Below are 20,273 nucleotides of genomic sequence, written 5' to 3'. Positions count from 1 at the left end.
TATCTTAAGAAGTTTGAGTCAATTTTGGGACGATTTGGTGGAGATTTTAAGCTAGCGTTTGGACATAGATTTGATTGAAACTTGAAAAAATAGTTTTTGAAGTTGTTTTGAAAATTAATTTTTGAAAGTTGAAGTTGAGTTTGGACATGCATTTTATTTGAAGAAAAGTTGAAGTTTTGTGAGTGGAAGAAAAGAATTCACCTAAAAAACTGTCCTAAACCAGTTTTTAAAAATTGAAAAAAATATTATTATTTTTCGAAACATGATTATATTTCATAAATAAATAATATTTTCAATTATTTTTTTTTAAATGAAGACAAAATCTATGGCCAAACGGGAGCAAAATTCGAAGTACCCGAGATCAACATGGAAGAAAATCATATGTGTATCACATAATATACCATTTATATATATGTGTGTATCACATGTATACATGTATGTAAGATACATGCGTGATATATATGAATAATTTTTTAACTCGATTTTAACTACGGATTTTGATTCCAAACCAGTTCAAATCACCTCCAATCTTATTCAAATTTTGTATATTGCCTCGTTTATATGTTTTCAACGAATTCCAACCTTACCCATTGAAAAAAAAATCCTTTTTGCAAATTTTTTTAATATTGTGTATCATTGGTAATGAATTTTGACTCCAAACTAGTCTAATTCACCTTCAAACTTTATCAAATTAATTTTGAAAAATGCCCCATCTATATGTTTTCAACGACTCGTAATAATACCATCGAAAAAATATATTTTTTTGCCTATATTTTTTGAATGTTGTAGATCATTAGTAATTATTTTGGGTCATTTTTGGTAACATGACTTAAATGGATAGTTGTTGGTAATTAGTATTATTTTTTTTTTGGGTACATTCCTGTAAGATTCCCTTTTTTTAATGACTGGTAATGTTCGGGATAGCTTGTTCTTTTTGCTCGCTATAATTTGAACCAGAGATTTCACTATTTTTACTTTATTGATCATTGTATACGGTCGAAATCGAACTCGTGGTGCATCCTAGCCTCCGACATGGTGAGCCAGGCTCGAGACAAGACAATAAAGGACTGAAGATCGACCTAGAACCCGGGGACAGAACGACTGCCTTCGAGAATATCAAGATCGTGATTCCGAAATCGGTCCTAGCCTCGAACGAGCTCGAAGAAACACTGTTAGAATAACCAACAGAAGACCAAAATATTCGTGACCGGTTGGATATTACTGAGGGAATCTCGGCATGTATCAATAAGGAACCAACAATCAGTAAATCAAGATATTATTTTTACCTTTTATACAATTATTTTATTCTTGCTAAAGCTTTCCATTATTACCTTGTAGACAAAGTAAATTAGAGAAGTATTAAATCCTTAGGTGTGGACCCCACTTTGATAAGATGACTAAGCCAAGACCTCCTCCAAAATGTGCCACCTGGCCTTGTGAGTTAAAGACTCATTATCGTGGCCTCTTTGGCCAGCCACGTTTGGGGGAGGGGGGTGTTTAAATTTATCATGTTTATCCAAAATAATTCACCCATTTCCTTAATTAGTTTATTAATCCCCCATTAATTTAATAATTAATCAATTATTCACATAATTAAGAATTATCTCAAATTGCTTAAAATATTGCTTATTTTTAGCACACCTTATACACCTCACTATCATGGTCATGTGGTACCTTGTATGACACTAGTCCGTAATTACCTGGTATTATAGTTTAGACCGTATTTTGTCCTAAAATGTCAAATTTTGACGAAATTCATTTTCTTTGATTTGTTTTCCCTCTCACCTTCACGAATTTACTCATCATTTGTTTGAAATAGCGTAACACTTATAATCCCAAAATAATCTCATTCCCGAACTTACGTCGATTAACTTACGACGAAACTTTAACGTATGAAAATGCGGGATGTAACATCTCATTTTCGAGCTTCATCAATTTATTTATGGCGTAGTTTCACGTACGAAAATATGGGGTGTAACATCATTCCCCCATTTGGAACATTCGTCCTCGAATGTTGACTGATGCACTTATCATTTTCATAACTTATGTCTTCTGAATACTTTAATATTCTCCTTGCCATTTAGGCAACTGTTCTTTGAATAAATCCAAAGGCTAGGGCATTCCCCCATTTAAGCCTCTTTCTCACACCACGACATGTAGTCGTAATTCTTCTAATCTCATAACTGTTGCTACCTTCTATCATGCAGCCTGTATGATTCTAACTTTGTATGTGTGCCTATGCGACTCTTCTCTTCTCTTTCCTCCAGCTTTTAGCTAATCTTTAGGCTTCACTTTTGTGTTCATATATAAAATTATGCCAAGTTGTCCCTCTGGGCATCATTAGCTTTACTTCATCTATGTAGCCCATACTATACCATAATTCTTACTTCGATTTATCATTACTGAGGTCTGTTACCAAACTCCAGGTTACTCTCGTTGTTTATCCTATATACATAAGGCTAAGTCTTTTAATGCTTCTTCATTACTGTTCATCTTAAGAGTGATGGCCTAATCTCATCTTGTACTTTGTAGCTTTTATCCATCCATTGTTGATTTACCTTAATACCGATAACTTGACCTCTTTCGTAACACTGCCGCTAGGGCTCACATCTCATCGGGGAACATCTGAAGTGATTTTCCTGACCCACCTGGGGGCGATACTATACTTTCATAATCATATTTTATAGCATCCCAATATGGTTTTCCTCACGTGAGTATTTTAATCCTGTACAATACATGGAATCATTACTCAATCGAAGGCCCAAACGTCATCCTTCATTTATCACAATTACACCTTCATTCTACTACCATGGAAATATTCCATCTCTTCTAAATGCTACTAGTCTTAGACTCCTTTGAGTTCACTCAAGCTATACTGAGCTTTCTATAACTTAGAGATACCATTATCTTTCTTGTTTTCATGGGCTTAATCCTAAGGACTTATCCATTCTCATCATCTTCTCACTCGCCCTTTCTTATCCTTACTCATGTCTTCCTAAAACCTTGTCGCTTTATCATACTTTAACTTGCGACCTACATATATCTAGTTATACTACCCCGCAACCTTCCTTCAACTTGCTTGCATCATAGATTTTCTTATGTCATTCTGGAACATCACGCGAGACATCACATTGTCTCTAACTCTTCTTTACTCTCTTGACAAGATCTCTAGGTACCCAGAAACCATAGGCTGGAAGATATGCCTATGACGCCGCCGCTATCATTCCTGGATACTGAATCCCAACTCTTCTAGCCCTTCATCTTGAAGTTATAGATTATTCATAATCTTCTGCACCTGAGTATCTCGTAAGTTGTTCACCTTTACTTTACCTGCCTTAAAATCTCACATCACATCTTTTATTTCCTTCATGACCTCCCTTCCATATAGGTATGATTCACATCCACAACTTGAATTATAATACTTGCACCTCTAGTGCATACACAATCTGGTGGGAGCTTCATACAGATTTCTTATGAGGCTGGTACTCTTCTAACTGGCTTTCTCGTAGAGCCATTATATAATATAGTTGTTGTACTATCTCTCTTGTACCTCTGACATTAAGGGTAATCCTATAATGTTCTCAATCACAATTTCTATAATTTTCTGGGTCCAATAGTCAGACTCCTGATTTTCTTGGTTGATGTAACTCTTTAGTTTCCTCTTCCTTTTGATCAGCTTTTATGTAGGCTTAAGCTATCTTCCGATATGCGGCTCATGGAATTTAGTTATTGCTTTAGCCCTTCATGGATGCTATGGAGTATCTATGATATAATCTTCTAACAATTCAATGCCTTGTCTATGCCCTAAGCTAAATTCTTTCTTTTAACTTATACAGGAGTCTCCTACGGCTGTATGAATGTCTATGTATATGCTGCATGGATAATACTCCGAAATTTTAAGTGCGTTCATAACGTAACTAACTCTGGATTATTGATCGAATAATTCCTTTCGTTCCATCTCAACTTTCTTTAAACGTAAGCAATTACTTTTCCTGGTCTTTCTGCCCCCTTGTTGCGTGTATACTTAACTTATCTTAGTTCCCATGTGCAACTCATATGATCTCGAGTATTACTGTTGCTTTTACTTCCCGTTCATTAGCCACGGTAGGTTCTACTTTCTCATGGAGTGCATACAATGTTGTAGTGAGACTGTTGTTACAAGACCATTTCCTATTTAGGTCACTGTGCTTAGGTTAAAGCCGTATTCCTTATTTCCTCAGCTAGTCTTTCGTTGTAGTACTTAGGGAGACCTTCTGGATCTTGTAAAGTTACAAGCTTATCACATCGTATATTTGACGGAATTTTTTATATCTTCCCTGCCTATAATTATTCGTAGTTACTTATTTCCACACCCTTGTGCTTGTATGGTTGCTTATGAACTAATATTTTGACTATCTTCCCAGTGGGACTCTCTTTTATTTCCGTAACACTCATACGATACCTTTACTATCCCAACTCTTATCTGAATATTTCTCAAGGATCACAATGCCATATCTGCAAGATTGAATTCCCCATGTTAGGGTTCACTATGTTTATCTTACACGATTTGTTGATTTGCATGTATCCTCTTGTCTAGCCATAACTAGGCTCTTCCTGAATCAACTGCTAACTATTCGTTGGCCCATTCTCATATCAACATTCCGCGTAATCTTTCTTGGGTTATTTCCTTTGTCTTAACTTACGTCTCGCACTAGCTCCTTCTCTATCAATAACATCTCGGGCAGGAACCCTTACTTTCTCTACTTGACATCGTGCTTGCATAATGTTCTGGAATCGTAGCATATCTGTAGGATTTGGGTAAGTGCACGCTCATTCCTTTTTCATTTTTTTTTCACATTCTTCCTTTACCATTCCATAATTACTAGAACCATTTAGTTCTGACTTCACGCCACATTACTCGATATTCCCTCCTTTAGGGGAGTACTAAGATTTAGTGCTACGACGAACTACCTATAAATGTTTTAACTCTTCATCTTTGGCATCTTTTCACATAATCAATGATCCTTATAACAAATTTTCTTATTCGCGAGGGTGACACTTAATATAACTGGCACATACAGTCCCTTAAGCTTAACTTTGCTCGACTTGCTTGCTTTAGGGAAACGTCTTTCTAAATGACCTTTAAAGGGTATTCTTCTGTCGTCTATTCTATTATCGCCGGGACGCAATCTTTGAAATTCTAATGATGCCGAATATTACTCAGTCCCTAGTTCATGTTTATTTATCTTGTTCATCAGTCCATGCTGATTTCTTATCACTCTGGGGTCTAACTTTTCCTTTTGGTAGTCGCGTTAGAGTCACAAACTTATTTCTCGAAATGAAGTTATGACTTTATGGCCTATACTCTTTTGTTGTCTCCAAGCCTGTCACCTCTCGTCCTTTCCTCCACTTGACTATAGACTCTGTAATACTGTCATTTTGTTGATCTACCGTTGTCATACATGTATCACATCTTACTCATAATGCTTCATTAACTCCTTTCTTATTTCCCACTAACATTTATGTCTATCACTAAATTCTGAAAACTCAAACAAGATATTCTTTTGCTTTTAGCTCCCCTTGCTCCATTCACTGGCTCTTCGGGTTGCCTAACATTCTTTCTCTACTAAGGACGGGAGCCACACTAAGGTAATATTTATCCCTTTAAGGCTTCCAGTGCATGTCTTTGCAGTACTCATATCTAACTGTACTATTTTAGAGTGCATCATCTGGGTGTCTCACAAGAAGATCTATTAGTACATTCATAATATCCTTCTGAATATAAGCTAACGCTAACAATCCATCAAACATTTTGGGTTACTTTAACCCCAGTTTGATCCTGATATCCCGTTGTTCTCTTAAACTATATCTATTGGCTCCCATAGAGCATAAATGAGATGGGTGTGACTAATTGTACATATTTCTGTTACAATTGAAGGTAACTCAAAAATGCTTATATTTCTCTTCTTGAATTATAAATACTGTTAATCTTCATTAACTGGGTACCACATACCCTTCTTCACCTTGCTTCTTTTACTTGCTCAAACTTGTGTCTACCTTCCGATTCTCTTATTCTCTTTTACCATAAGAGTGGATAGACATTATTGCCTTAGGGATCCTTATCAAGAAGCTTACATGTCTTAGTACATACATGATCTGCTGAATACCTCAAATTTATCCATCATAAGCATGATGCAAAAATTGAGTTCCTCTGACTCAGCTCTTCCACATCTATATCTCTTACCAGCCGTCTTTCTGGATATAGGCATCGTCGTATTATGAATAAGATAGAGTTTAAGGAAATTGAGTTCTTACAACTGAGCTCTACCACACGATCTAGAGTAAGAAGAAAGAGTGACAGTACTAAATGCCTCGTAGCCTCCCGCTTATAAGTGTGGTGCACAACACACCCATAAATAATACTCTACTAGACACGACTTGTAGACTCCATAGGACAGAACTGCTCCGATACCACTTTTGTCACGACCCAAACCGATGGGCCGCGACGGGCAACCGGTACCTTACTCAACCGAGTACCAACATAACATATCTTTTCGTAACATACTATCATAGATAACTGAGCCTGAGATAAGTAGAATACAACATGTAATACGGTAAGACCTAAATAACCACACGTACAATGAACATAGGCCGACAAGGCTATACAATATTTTACGTACATGACATTTGTCTACAAGCCTCTAAAAATACATAATTATTATAAAGGTCGGGATAGAGCCCCGCCATACCAAACAATACACGTCTAAATCATACCAACCAAACAAGCAACTCCAGAGCAAATGGAGCACACCGATACCTTCCGTTGAGATGATAGTCTACTTGGAGGACTCTCAACTTGTCTAACGGGACCTGCGGACATGAAACACAGCGTCCCCAGGGAAAAGGGACGTTAGTACAAATAATGTACTGAGTATGTAAGGAATAAAAATCAGTAAATAATAGACATGCGAAAAACATGGAGTAAAAGACTCGACATGTATGTATGAATAAATCTAAGAATCATTAATATTTACAATGTCATGCATATGCATATAAATATCATACCATGTTTAGGTATATGCGTTCATAACATCATCAAGCCTTTGAGGGCATCCCATCATATCATCTCGGCCACTGTGGACAAATCATCAACGTATACCAGCTCATCAGGTGATGGTGCGTATATAATGCCATAACCTTTTTCCATATCCCATATACATATAATATACACGTATATAACGCGATCTGGTCATGGGTCAATGTACATGTATAAATGCATGAAATGCATAAGAAATACGTTAATAAGATTTCTCGGAATATCATAAAATCAATATGCCTTACGAATAAACTTTATCAAATACGTATTTTTCTGAGACCCATGAACAGAGGATATAATAAAAATCCACATGGGGAATCAATAATATAGACACCCCTAGTATTTTTATGAATAGAGTCATTTATAAAAGTTACGCATTTTGCTCGTTTCGTTTGTATCATTTGGATCATGCCAAAAAGAAAGAAGGGACAACCTTAACATACTTGGAGTAAGAAAAATTCATATTATATTCTCGAGAGAGATTGCACCGTACTCCCTTAGAGTCGCAAAATCCCGTTGTTATTATAATATGTAGTCTCGTATGAATTTGTTGAAGAAAATCAGGTTACCAGAATGATACCTCTCTTTTTATGATACATCTCTTTACTAGAATGTTGAAATGTTGAAGCAAATCATTAAGTAGTCACGTTTGTATGAATTGCAAATAAGTAGATACCTCTCTTTAATGAAGTAAAGAGATCTTTATATGTTGTGAGCTCCATCCGTTTGCCTTCAATCCATACAGAATTGCAAATCTCTTCAAAATGGAAATGTATCATATGTATTTTAATGAATTATGTTGAAATCTTTATTAAAGAGAGTGGGCCCCACTCTTTGTATGACTAAGCCACATAGTCATCTTAATTATGCCACCTTTCTTTGTGAGTTAAGACTCACTATCATAGCCTCTTTAGGCTGCCACATATTAGCCCATCCAATATTACCTTGTAGACAAAGTGAATTAGAGAAGTATTAAATCCTTATGTGTAGACCCCACTTTGATTTTGCTTGAAGCTTTTTCTTAAGAGATGAACAATTGATAACGTTGCTATTGCAAAGTTTATCCTTGCTGAAACTTTCCATTATTACCTTGTAGACAAAGTGAATTAGAGAAATATTAAATCCTTAGGTGTGGACCCCACTTTGATAAGATGACTAAGCCAAGACCTCCTCCAAAATGTGCCACCTTGTCTTGTGAGTTAAAGACTCATTATCATGGCCTCTTTGGCCAGCCACGTTTGGGGGGGTGGGTTGTTTAAATTTATCATGTTTATCCAAAATAATTCACCCATTTCCTTAATTAGTTTATTAATCCCCCACTAATTTAATAATTAATCAATTATCCACATAATTAAGAATTATCTCAAATTGCTTAAAATATTGCTTATTTTTAGCACACCTTATATTCCTCACTATCATGGTCATGTGGTACCTTGTATGACACCTGTCCATAATTACCTGGTATTATAGTTTAGACCGTATTTTGTCCTAAAATGTCAAATTTTGACAAAATTCATTTTTTTTTATTTGCTTTCCCTTTCACCTTCACGAATTTACTCATCACTTATTTGAAATGGCGTAATATTTATAATCCCAAAATAATCTCATTCCCGAACTTACATCGATTAACTTACGATAAAACTTTAACATACGAAAAGACGGTATATAACATCTCATTTCCGAGCTTCCATCAATTTATTTATGGCATACTTTCACGTACGAAAATATGGGGTGTAACACCTAGACCCGAAGTTCCACCCGATCAAGCAGAAGAGGAGACCCCAGTCCGAAGTCAAACATGCTTTCATCAAGGACGAGGTATCTAAACTCCTTAAAATAGGGTCCATTCGGGAGGTTATATACCTGGATTGGTTAGCGAACGTAGTGATAGTCCCTAAAAAAGGCAATAAATTAAGAATGTGTGTGGACTATAAGGATTTGAATAAGGCATGTCCCAAGGACTTCTTCCCTTTTCCTAACATCGATCGCATGATCGATGCCACGACTGGCCATGAGATCCTTAGTATTCTCAACGCCTACTCCGGGTACAACCAAATAAGGATGAACCCGGGTGATCAGGAAAAAACCTCCTTCATCACTAAGTACGACACTTGCTGCTATAACGTGATGTTATTTGGACTAAAAAATGTTGGTGCTACTTACCAACATCTAGTAAACCGAATGTTCGAGGAACAAATAGGAAAATCAATGGAGGTTTACATTGACGATATGTTGGTTAAGTCCCTGCGAGTAGAGGACCATTTGAAACATTTGTAGGAAACCTTCAGTATATTGCAGAAGTACAATATGAAGTTAAACCCGGAGAAATGTGCATTTGGAGTTAGATCTGGTAAATTCATCGGATTTATGGTATCCAACCGGGGAATCGAGATCAATCCCGACAAGATAAAAGCCATCGAAGATATCACGGTTATGAACAACGTGAAGGCCGTGCAAAGATTAACCATACGCATACCCGCCCTGGGGCGATTCATCTCGAGGTCCTCTAACAAGATCCACCGATTCTTCTCACTATTGAAGAAGAAGAAGAATAACTTCTCATGGACACCAGAGTGTCAACGGGACTTGGTGGTACTCAAGCGGTATCTAATGATCCCACCTCTGCTCCACACGCCAAAGACACACGAACAACTATACCTGTACTTGGCAGTATCGAAGATAGCAGTAAGTGGAATCCTGGTCCGAGAAGAGAAAGGTACGCAATTTCCAATTTACTATGTCAGTAGGACCCTTGGTGAGGCCGAAACTAGGTAACCTCACCTAGAAAAGTTGGCACTTGCTTTGCTAAGCACCTCTAGGAAGCTAAAACCATATTTTTAATGTCATCCCATATGTGCTGTGACTACTTACCCATTGCGAAATATAATGCATAAACCCGAGCTCTCGGGGCGATTGGCCATATGGGCCGTGGAGATCAGTGAGTACGATATTGAATATCGACCCCGGACCGCCATTAAATATCAAATTTTGGCATACTTTGTGGCCGAATTTACGCTGGCCCTAATACCTGAGGTCGAAAGAGAGTTGTTGGTGAACTCGGGGACGTCTTCGGGGATCTGGACCCTTTTTACGGATGGCGCCTCGAACGCAAACGAGTCCGGACTTGGAATCATGTTGAAGCCACCAACATAAAATGTAGTTAGACAATCTATTAGCACTGTAAAATTGGCTAACAACGAGGCCGAATATGAGGCCATGATTGCAGGTCTCGAACTAGCTAAAAGCTTGGGGCGGAGGTGATCGAAGCTAAGTGCGACTCCCTCCTTATGGCAAACCAAGTTAATGTGACATTCGAGGTCAGAGAGGAATGAATGCAAAGGTACCTGGATAAGTTGCAGGTAGTATTACATCAATTCAAGGAGTGGACTCTACAACACGTACCTCGGGATCAAATAGTGAGGCCGATGCCCTTGCTAACCTGAAGTCGTCAGTCGAGGACGATGAGTTCAACTCGGGGAGCTCGTACAACTCATGAGATCAGTGGTGGAAGAAGGCCACGCTGAGATAAACTCAATGAGCCTGACTTGGGCTTGAAAAAACAAATATATAGAATATCTGAATACCGAAAAACTGCCCTCGGATCCAAAAGAATCGAGGGCCCTGCATACGAAGGCTTCCCGATTTAGCTTGTTCGAAGACGGAACCCTGTTCAGAAGAACATTCGATGACCCACTCGCGACATGTCTAGGACCAGGAGATACCGAGTACGTTCTGAGGGAAATTCACTAAGGCATATGCGGAAATCATTCAGGCACCAAATCATTGATTCGAAAAATAATCAGACCGGCTACTATTGGATCGACATGGAAAAGGACGCGAAGGAGTTCGTATAAATGTGATGAATGTCAAAGAATACTCCGATGATTTATCAACCAGGGGAGCTGCTGCATTTGGTTTTGTCACCACGGTCGTTCATGAAATGGGGGATGAACATCGTTGGCCTCCTTCCTTGGGCACCCGATAAGGCTCAATGTATATTGTTTATGACTGACTATTTTTCTAAGTGGGTGGAAGCCCAGGCGTACGAGAAGGTCAGGGATAAAGAAGTCATCAATTTCATTTGGAACCACATCATATGTCGGTTTGAAATACCGATCGAGATCGTATGCGACAATGGGAAACAGTTCATCGGCAGCAAAATAAGCAAGTTTCTCGAAGACCATAAGATCAAAAGGATCCTATCAACTCCCTATCACCCTTGTGGGAATGGACAAGAAAAGTCGACCAATAAAATCATACTCCAAAACCTCAAAACGAGGTTAACCGACGCTAAAGGAAAATGGAAGGAAATCCTGCTTGAAGTCCTATGGGCGTACCGTACGACCTCGAAGTCCAGTACCGGGGCCACCTCGTTCTTGCTAGTTTACGACACCGAAGCTCTAATACCGGTCGAAATCGGAGAACCAAGTCTCAGGTTCCGATATGTAACCCAAGAATTAAACGACGAGGCCATAAATATGAACCTAGAGCTATTAGATGAAAGGCGCGAAGCCACCCTTGTCTGATTAGCCGCCCAAAAATATCGGATCGAGAGGTATTACAATCGAAGGGCCAACCTTTGACACTTCAATGTCGGGGACTTATTTTTAAGGAAGGTCACACTACACACCCGGAACCGAACGAAGGGAAGCTGGGGTTGAACTGGGAAGGACCATATCAAATTATCGAGATCACCGGAAAAGGATCGTACAAACTCAGAGCAATGAATGGTGAATGACTACCGAACAACTGGAACGTAACTTACTTGAAGTGATACTACTACTAAGGTACGACCCCATTGATTCCTTTTACTTATTTGCATTTCGAACTAACACTTGTAGGCTACCGTCAAAGAACAGTACAATTTTTAGGTCTTAAAGCACGCGTTGCACTCTTTTTCCCTTGAACTTTTTTTGTCCCAAATGGGTTTTCCGGCAAGTTTTTTAACGAGGCAACAGTAAATCGTACTAACATAGAATTAAAGGCCGGCTACAAACCGGTGTTGAAGAGCAACACAACAATATTCGAGACTACTCTATGATCGGCCTCGAACACTGGGGGCATTACCCTCGGACAATGACTTTAGTAAGGAAAGAAACTTTGTGACCTAATAGTCTCGGCTCGATCGATAGGATTTACTATAAGGGATAAATGGTCGTATGAACCATGCTCACATAGACTGCTCGAGACCTGACATGAATCTTGTACACATGTGTAATCGTATATATTGTGCACAAAAATAAAAAGAAGTTTCTACCTTGCAGATAAATATCTTATCCCTTAAAAAACATTCATCTTAAGGAATTTCCTACATTCGATCCCCTAAAGATATCGAGCCAAAGGGCTACCTTTATCCAGGTTCAAAGGATCGCTCTTACTCGGGGATTGCCGTTCAAAGACAAACTCGGACGGCCAGGTCTATCAGAGCTCGGGGGCACAAGACCTACTAGGCAGCTCCCGAACCTGAAAGGCTACGGCCATCCCCACTCGGGGACTGTTATCTTAGGCAAGCCAGGATAACTCGGGAGTAACAAGCCCACTGGAAAATACCTGAACTAAAACGGCTACAACCATATTAAAATAGCTCGAAGATGTCTGAGATTCATAACAAAAAACAAGGCCTTCAAAATTTCTAAACTGGTTCTAAAGGCTACCCTCGGAAAACTATAATCTAAAAAATTGTAAGTACTTTGGGGAAAAGTTTCCGGTCACACCGAACCCCCACGATGCCTTAAACAAATTAATGTCGAAGGCAAGGCCCGTTAGAACCTGCAAACATGACCTAACTATTTCATGCTAAGGCATTTCGATCTTTGCAAACATAAAGAATAAAGCAAAGGAAAACAAACTTAGAAATTGTCGAAGAGAAAAAAAAAGCCTTTTATTATATACATAGTCTTTACAAAGGCCAAACGGCCTTGACAAAAAGTACAAAGGTACAAAAACACACAAAAAAAAACAAAGGAAAATGTACAAGGCACCTAAGCGGCCTGGTCTTCATCGGAGCCCGCCTAGTCGCTACGGTCTTCGGATTATCCCCCACCCTTGGATCCGCTCGAGCCCTCAGAGTCTTCTTCATCCTCAGGATACGCCAACTTCTTGAGCTCAGCTTTGAGCCCCTTAGCACTCTCAATTTTGGCCTATAATTCGAAATCCCGAGCAAGAATTTCCTTGAGGGCCTCCCTTCGGGATTGCCACTTTGCATGCTCAACGATATCCTTCAGTAGATCCTAGGAAGCCTCGGCATCGGCCTTATATTGGGCCACCATCTCATCGGTATCAACTTTAACCACCACAACCACCGACTTGGCCATTTCAAGCTCCTTGGCAAGAGTTTTTCGATCAAAGACGCCCGAGCTTAGCTGAGACTGGAGCTCCTCAACCTTTCCCATTGCCGATCAAAGTTGGACCTCAGCCAAAGTCAGCTGCTACCGAGCAGTCTCCTTTTCTGCGGCTAGGCAGTCCATCATGCCTTTCCATTCTTCAGCCTTGACTACATCCAGCTTAGCTCGGAGTTAGTCGATCCGATCGATCTTCTGTTGGACCTGCAGATTCTGACCATTAGTCACCGAGTCTAGATCATCGTCACTAACTTCAAATATTTTTACCTATTCAACCAGATCGGCATGTTCATTCTGGGCCACTTCCAGCTCAGCTCGGAGGCTCTTAGCCTCCCCTTCACGCTGCTCACTGAGAAGTTTGTAAGTATCTCTCTTCTCAGTGAGCCCTCGTACCTCAGCTTCAAGCTGGTTCAGCTCGTCCCGATATCCAAGAAAAGTTTCATGATGAAGCACCGAGGCCTACAGACACAAAGAAAAATGTTAAGGTTATCTATGAATTAGTCTAAGTACAAATTAAAGTCATCAAGAAATATCTGAAGTTACCCAGTTTAACGCCTGTTGTGCTTCGTTGAACATGCATGGCGCATATACCTCGTTCATCTTGGCTTGGTCTTCCTCGGTCACCAAACACCGAAGGTAACTGGACACCCCTATGGGGGCGAAGAGGACTCGGGCATCCTCCAAAATGGAGATGACGATGGATCACTTTCGGTCAGGATCCACGCTCGGAGCCGGGAACCGGTTGATCAGTTTCGGGCTTGAGGAAGGCCCGTTTGTTCCAGAAGATGGAATCTTCTTCGACATCTATAAGTCACCTAGTATGGTGACGTCCTCCGTGGCGGTAGAATCCACGCCATCAAAAAAATCGCGGAAGGGGTCGTCCGCCCCATGGACCCCCTCGTTGGGGTGTTCTTTCACCTTTTGGGCCTCGTTATACATGGACTCGGTGAATGAGGGCGACTCGGTGATGTCTATCACACTGAGTACTTCCTTCAGGTCATTGCTTATATCTCGGGTAGCCCCAACCACGGCCTCCTTTGCTTGAGGCAATCAGCCTCGCCTCTCTTTGGTTCGAAGTCCCCTTGTCCCTTGAGCTGCGGCGGCTTGTGGGCCACAAGATCAAAAGATTCTCTTTCTTCTCCGGACTCATCTCTCAGCCGATAGAGTGAGTCCGAGGATGGTTCTCGGGCGCTGGTACTTTCTTTAGACTTGCGCACCAATCTTCTTCTTGTTTTCTTCTTCTCCGAGCTCGGAGAACTCGCAACCCTCTTTATTTTCTTCTCTTCGGCCTGCCTCGGAGCAGGGGACTCGGTAGGTAAGTCCTCGCTACCGGCTGGAGGCCTCAGTTTGACATCCTAGGATAAACCTGCGAAAAAAATAAAATAAGTGAGAACTTAATGACACAAGAGGAACCCAAATATTACTCAGGAAAGGAATCTCACCATGAGAACGAGCCTCTCAACGACCCTTCGAAAGCTCGCGCCATGAGCGCTCAGAATAAGGAATTTGTGATACAATGCCCTCAACCCATTCCTTGAGTCGAGGGACTGCATTCGGGACCCGAGCAACAACTGCACCACCACAAAGCATCGATAAGAAGGAAGAAGAAAGCGTAAAATCAAAGTTTGAAAGCAAAATTATACTTACATGATGTATTCCACTTCTCAGAGAACGACATATGCTCAACTGGGATCAAGTGTGAAGTCCTCACTCAGACAAAACGGATTTGCCAGTCTCGGTCCCGCTCTTCATCAATACTCGAGAATGGGGCATTGCTGGCCCGGTGCACGAGCTTTATCAGTCCCCCCGGAAGATTCAGGGACTGTACAAGCGTAAGAGATGGTCGACAGTGAACGAGCAGCCATCGATTCTGCTCACGAAAAACCGGAGGAGGATCACAATCCTCCAGAATGAAGGATGAATCTGACTGAGGCAAACCTCGTACCTCTTACAGAATTTGATGATGACCAGGTCCATCGGGCCCAATGTAAAGGGATAAGTGTAAACACTTTAGTATCCCTCGACATGGGTGGTGATGGCTTCGTCGGGGTCAGGGATTACTCTGCCCTTACCGGCCCAGTTGCAATCTTTTCGGACCATAGGGAGGACTTCTTCGGTGATCGAGCATATGTACCTCGAGACCTCCTCACACCGGTCTTGTACGGAGGAAGGTTTTTCGACCTTGAAATCGGCAGTTACCGAGCATCCTCCGGGGATGAACATTTTCAAAGGGGGTTCCGGTACTGGTTCATTGACGGCAGTACGCGAAATAGTTTCTTCGGCCTCAGTAGCCGGCCGCGAAGTAGAAGGTATTTCTTTTTGGGGAATGGTTTTTGAAGTCTTTGCCATTTCTTTAAAAATAAAGAAAAAGTAGAGGAAAAGAGAAACTTGAAGGAGTGCACTTGTTGGCTTGAGATGGAGATGTACAAAAGTTCTTGTAAAATATCTCAAATAAACCATAGTATAATTGCTAGAAAGTATTGAAATTTCGAAGATACGAGGGTAGAAGGTTTGAACGTAAAGTTAAAATGAACAAAGGTAGAGGTATTTATAGTATTTCAGTGACGGTTCGCATCCAGGAATAGCCGACCGACGACTGACATGCATTCAATGTCGTTAAGACTTGACTGACGAGATGTTTCGTTTGTTTTGTCATTTTTGTCATGGGGTATCGAAGTAAGAGTCGGAAGCTCATATCGTTTCTCGTCGTCTACTCTCTGAAAAACGAGGATACTATCTGTATATGGTCGAAATCGAACTCGTGGTGCATCCTAGCCTCCGACATGGTGAGCCAGGCTAGAGACATGACAATAAAGGATTGAAGATTGACCCCAAGTCCCACTGGGCTAGAACTCGGGGGCAGAACGCCTTCCTTCGAGAATATCGAGACCGTGATCCCGGAATCGATCCTAGTCTCGAACGAGCTTGAAGAAACACTGTTAGCGTAATCAACAGAAGACCAAAATATCCGTGACCAGTCAGATATTACGGCAGGAAACTCGGCACGTATCAATAAGGAACCGACAATCAGTAAATCAAGATATTTATTATCTTTTATAGAATTGTACCTAAAGTAAAACTCCTCTACTATATAAAAGGGGTCTGATAATTCATAAAATACATTGTAACGTGCACTCAAAAGCAATACATTATTATTTTTCTCTTTAAGCTCTTATTCTTCCGTATCTTGATACCGATCGAAGTGCATCCGGCTTGAGGGCGACTGACCTTCCAAGACTGAAATTGTCCAATTCTTGTGGTTTGAATTGATTTTATCATCGTTTATTTCAATTGCAACTTAATTTATCATTTTGTGTCAAGTTAATCCGCATATCATTAAAATCATTATTCAATTTTCTTAACGGATAATCCGTTAACCCGTTAAGAATATATATATATATATATATATATATATATATATATATATATATATATATATATATATATATATATATATATATTCTTAGTAAGTTGAAGCTAATGTAGTTAAAGGGTTATCAACAGAACGAATAGACTATTACAAATCTAGTAACATGCATGTCAACTGTTACAAATTTGGTGCATGTTCCAACACAGCTCTTAGTGAAGAATAATTTTAACAAGATCAGTTGACTCAAATGACATCAAACTAAAACGATCTTTTTTTGTATATTTATAGGTTTATTTTAAATCAAAGATACATCAGAGTTTATTTTGAACGGGTTTTTGTTTCTAAAACTGAAAAGAAGTATTATATAAATGATAGTATATATAGTAGCCAGTTGTTAGTTTTTTTTTATTAGTATGTAATGTCTCAAAGTCGTAACATTTAACGATTCCAACGGGTTGAAATTTAGAAGTAGGAAGCTTCTTCTTTAGTACGATCTAAAATCTAAAATGGAGGATTAAACAAAAAGTATGCTTAGTTTGTCACAGAAAGATGAGAGTAGATCACAACTTCATCCTACATTATTTACGTATAATAATGCTTATGTACTTATCTACTACAATACTAGTAGTTCATATTCATTTTCACAACCCAGGTAGGATGGTGTAATAGTGTACCTACATAATTGGGCAAAAAACAACCCTAGTTATAAATATTGGCACCAGATAGCCAATATTTGTATATCACGAGAAGAGTGTGTATATCACAATTTTATTTTCCTTCTTTGTGTATATCGAAATATATATTAATTTTTTCGTTCTTTGTATATCTTAAATATGAAATTATAAATATAATTGTTTAAATTTGTTGTCTCTATTTCAATGTATATCACAACAAAAATAATTATATTGCTTGTATATCACAATATATGACACATCGAATATGTGTATACTAAAATGGATATCACAATTTATGTTTCTTGTGTATATCAAACTGTATATCAAAAAATTATTTTCCTTTTATATATTAAAATATATACCAAAATTTATTTATTCCCATGATTAAATTTATTGTTTTATATTTTAGAACTCGCTCTAAAACTATTATATCAAAAATTTATTTTCCTTCTTTGACAAGAATAAAATTGAAATAAGTTTATCCAAAATGAATTTCTCCCTCTTAAACACAAATTGGACGATTTGATTCCGATTTAATACATTTCCAAATCTAACAATGTATATCACGATATACAACATGATATACACATAAGTATACATGTTGATATACATAAATGTACACCACCTCAAACACACATATTTTCTTTCTTACATTAGAAAAAAAAAAAGGGAAGAAGAAGAAAATTGGAATCTGCCACTTGAAAAAGCAAGAGAAGAAGGGCGAAATTCATTAGTACGAGAATTTACATCCAAGATAGGTAATCCGAATGGAAAATATGATCCTACAATCGCAACGTTGGATCCTCATAATAATTAGTGTGAGAAACTTTTGTGACATGCGGCAAACTTCGGCCGTATCGTTGGAATTGAAACAACACAAAAAAAAAAAATCCAAAATCCTTATCCTAACTTCGAGATGCAAACCAAGTTCTGCAAGGAAAACTTTATAGTTATATCAAAAGTAATTTTCACACACAATATAAAATGGCCTAGGTAAAAATTATTGAAATACGGGGAAAGAAAAGAAAAAAGATTGAAGGAGAAATTAAAAAAGAAATATTGGAGAGAGCAGAAGAAATACGGTGAGATAGAATAAATAAGAAACTAGGGTTTTTTAGAATTTGGCTATATAATGCCAATCTTTTTAGGATGTCTTTGCTAGATCTAATACAATGCTAAAAAAATTGCCAATTCTCTTTATGCGTTGTCGTACCATGCCATTTTCTCTTTAAGTTGTCCCTATTCAGCCCATATTTGTCAAGGGTTATTTCTGCAAACATGACCCCAACAGCCCAAACATTCTGATTCATGGAGACATGACCCAAGAGCCTGCGTCTATCCTATGATAAATATTGGGCTTCAACCCTGGCTACCAACTTTTGTTGTACTGGGCTCCTAGTGAGATTCTTCAAGGATATAGTTTACACTATGTTTTTAGTAAGAGAAAGAAAGAGAAATATCTCAGGATCTTTGATTCTTTTTCTATTACTACTTGTTGTTTCTTTTGCTTGTTTATCTTATTTTTTTGGCTGTAGTTAGGACTTCACTTTCCGTGGCTTCTTCACTACCATATTTAATATCTGTGATTTTACTTTCCTTGAGCCGGTGGTCTATTGGAAACAACCTATTTATCTTCACAAGGTAATGATAAGGTTTGCGTACATACTAGTACCCTAGACACCACTTGTGGGATTACATCGGGTATGTTGTTGTTGATCTTTTGATTCTTTTTAACATATAGTTAACACTTAACAAGGAGTAGGGAAGATTTAACTGAACAATAGTAAGTAATTAACTATTGAGATTTGAACTCGTTCATGACTATTGAGATTTGAATTCGTTCATGACTATTGAGATTCGAATTCTTACATTACATTGTGACTTGGATTATATTTTCTTGACTACCAAATCGTACCATATTTGAGGAAATAATAATACTTAGTGAGTATTGCAAGTAAATATATTCTACAATATTGTAAGAAGATTATATATATTTTATATAAGGAAACAACTTCTTGTTGTAGCAGATGTCAGATAACCATTTTGTAAATTGGAGAGCATTGATACTGAAGAATCTCGTGGAAGAACAAAAAGATTAAATAGTAAACTATTATGATTTTAATTCTTATTATGATCATGATCCTTATCATTATATTTTTGGGATGAAAATAATGTCAAGCAACAATTAATTAGCCTATGCAGACACAAATTTTACTATTTTTTCTGCATGCTATCATACCTAGGCTAGCGCCATGTTGTGGAAAATCATGTTTCTCTCCCTCTACCCCTATTCCCCTAACCTTTCCGTTTTCCTTAACCGATCATTATGGAATATCATGTCAAAGTTATTCAAACTCTAGAAGATATCTGTAGCTAAATGCTAGCCTAATCAATATTCAAATATTGACAGTTCCGTGCACAAAGCATCCCGCATTCACGCACGATTCGGGGAATGACCGCATTCCAAGGGTGTGACGTAAATAGCCTATATTAATGCAAGTATTAGTGGTTGATTCCACGGTTCGAACATGTGACATATAGGTCATACAAAGATATGTACAATTTTACTGATGGTTCAAGACTTTGGTAGAAGGAAGTATTTACACAAATTAAAACCAATTTGATATAACAGAATTAATTCAATCAATCATATGAGAAGAACAAACACTACTTTTCTGCTCAGATGATCATATCCTGCCTTCTTCTAGCTTTTAACGCAAGCAACAGCTAACAGCATAATTACAAAAAGAGGAAAAAAGAAAAAAAAATATAAGAATAAAAAAGTACAAGTATATTACTGGAAAAGTGCAAAC

This window comes from Nicotiana tabacum, chromosome 22 (assembly GCF_000715075.1).
Source record: "Nicotiana tabacum cultivar K326 chromosome 22, ASM71507v2, whole genome shotgun sequence".
Taxonomy (NCBI): Eukaryota; Viridiplantae; Streptophyta; class Magnoliopsida; order Solanales; family Solanaceae; genus Nicotiana; species Nicotiana tabacum.
The sequence above is the reverse complement of the archived record's forward strand: the minus strand, read 5'-3'. Positions refer to the sequence as shown.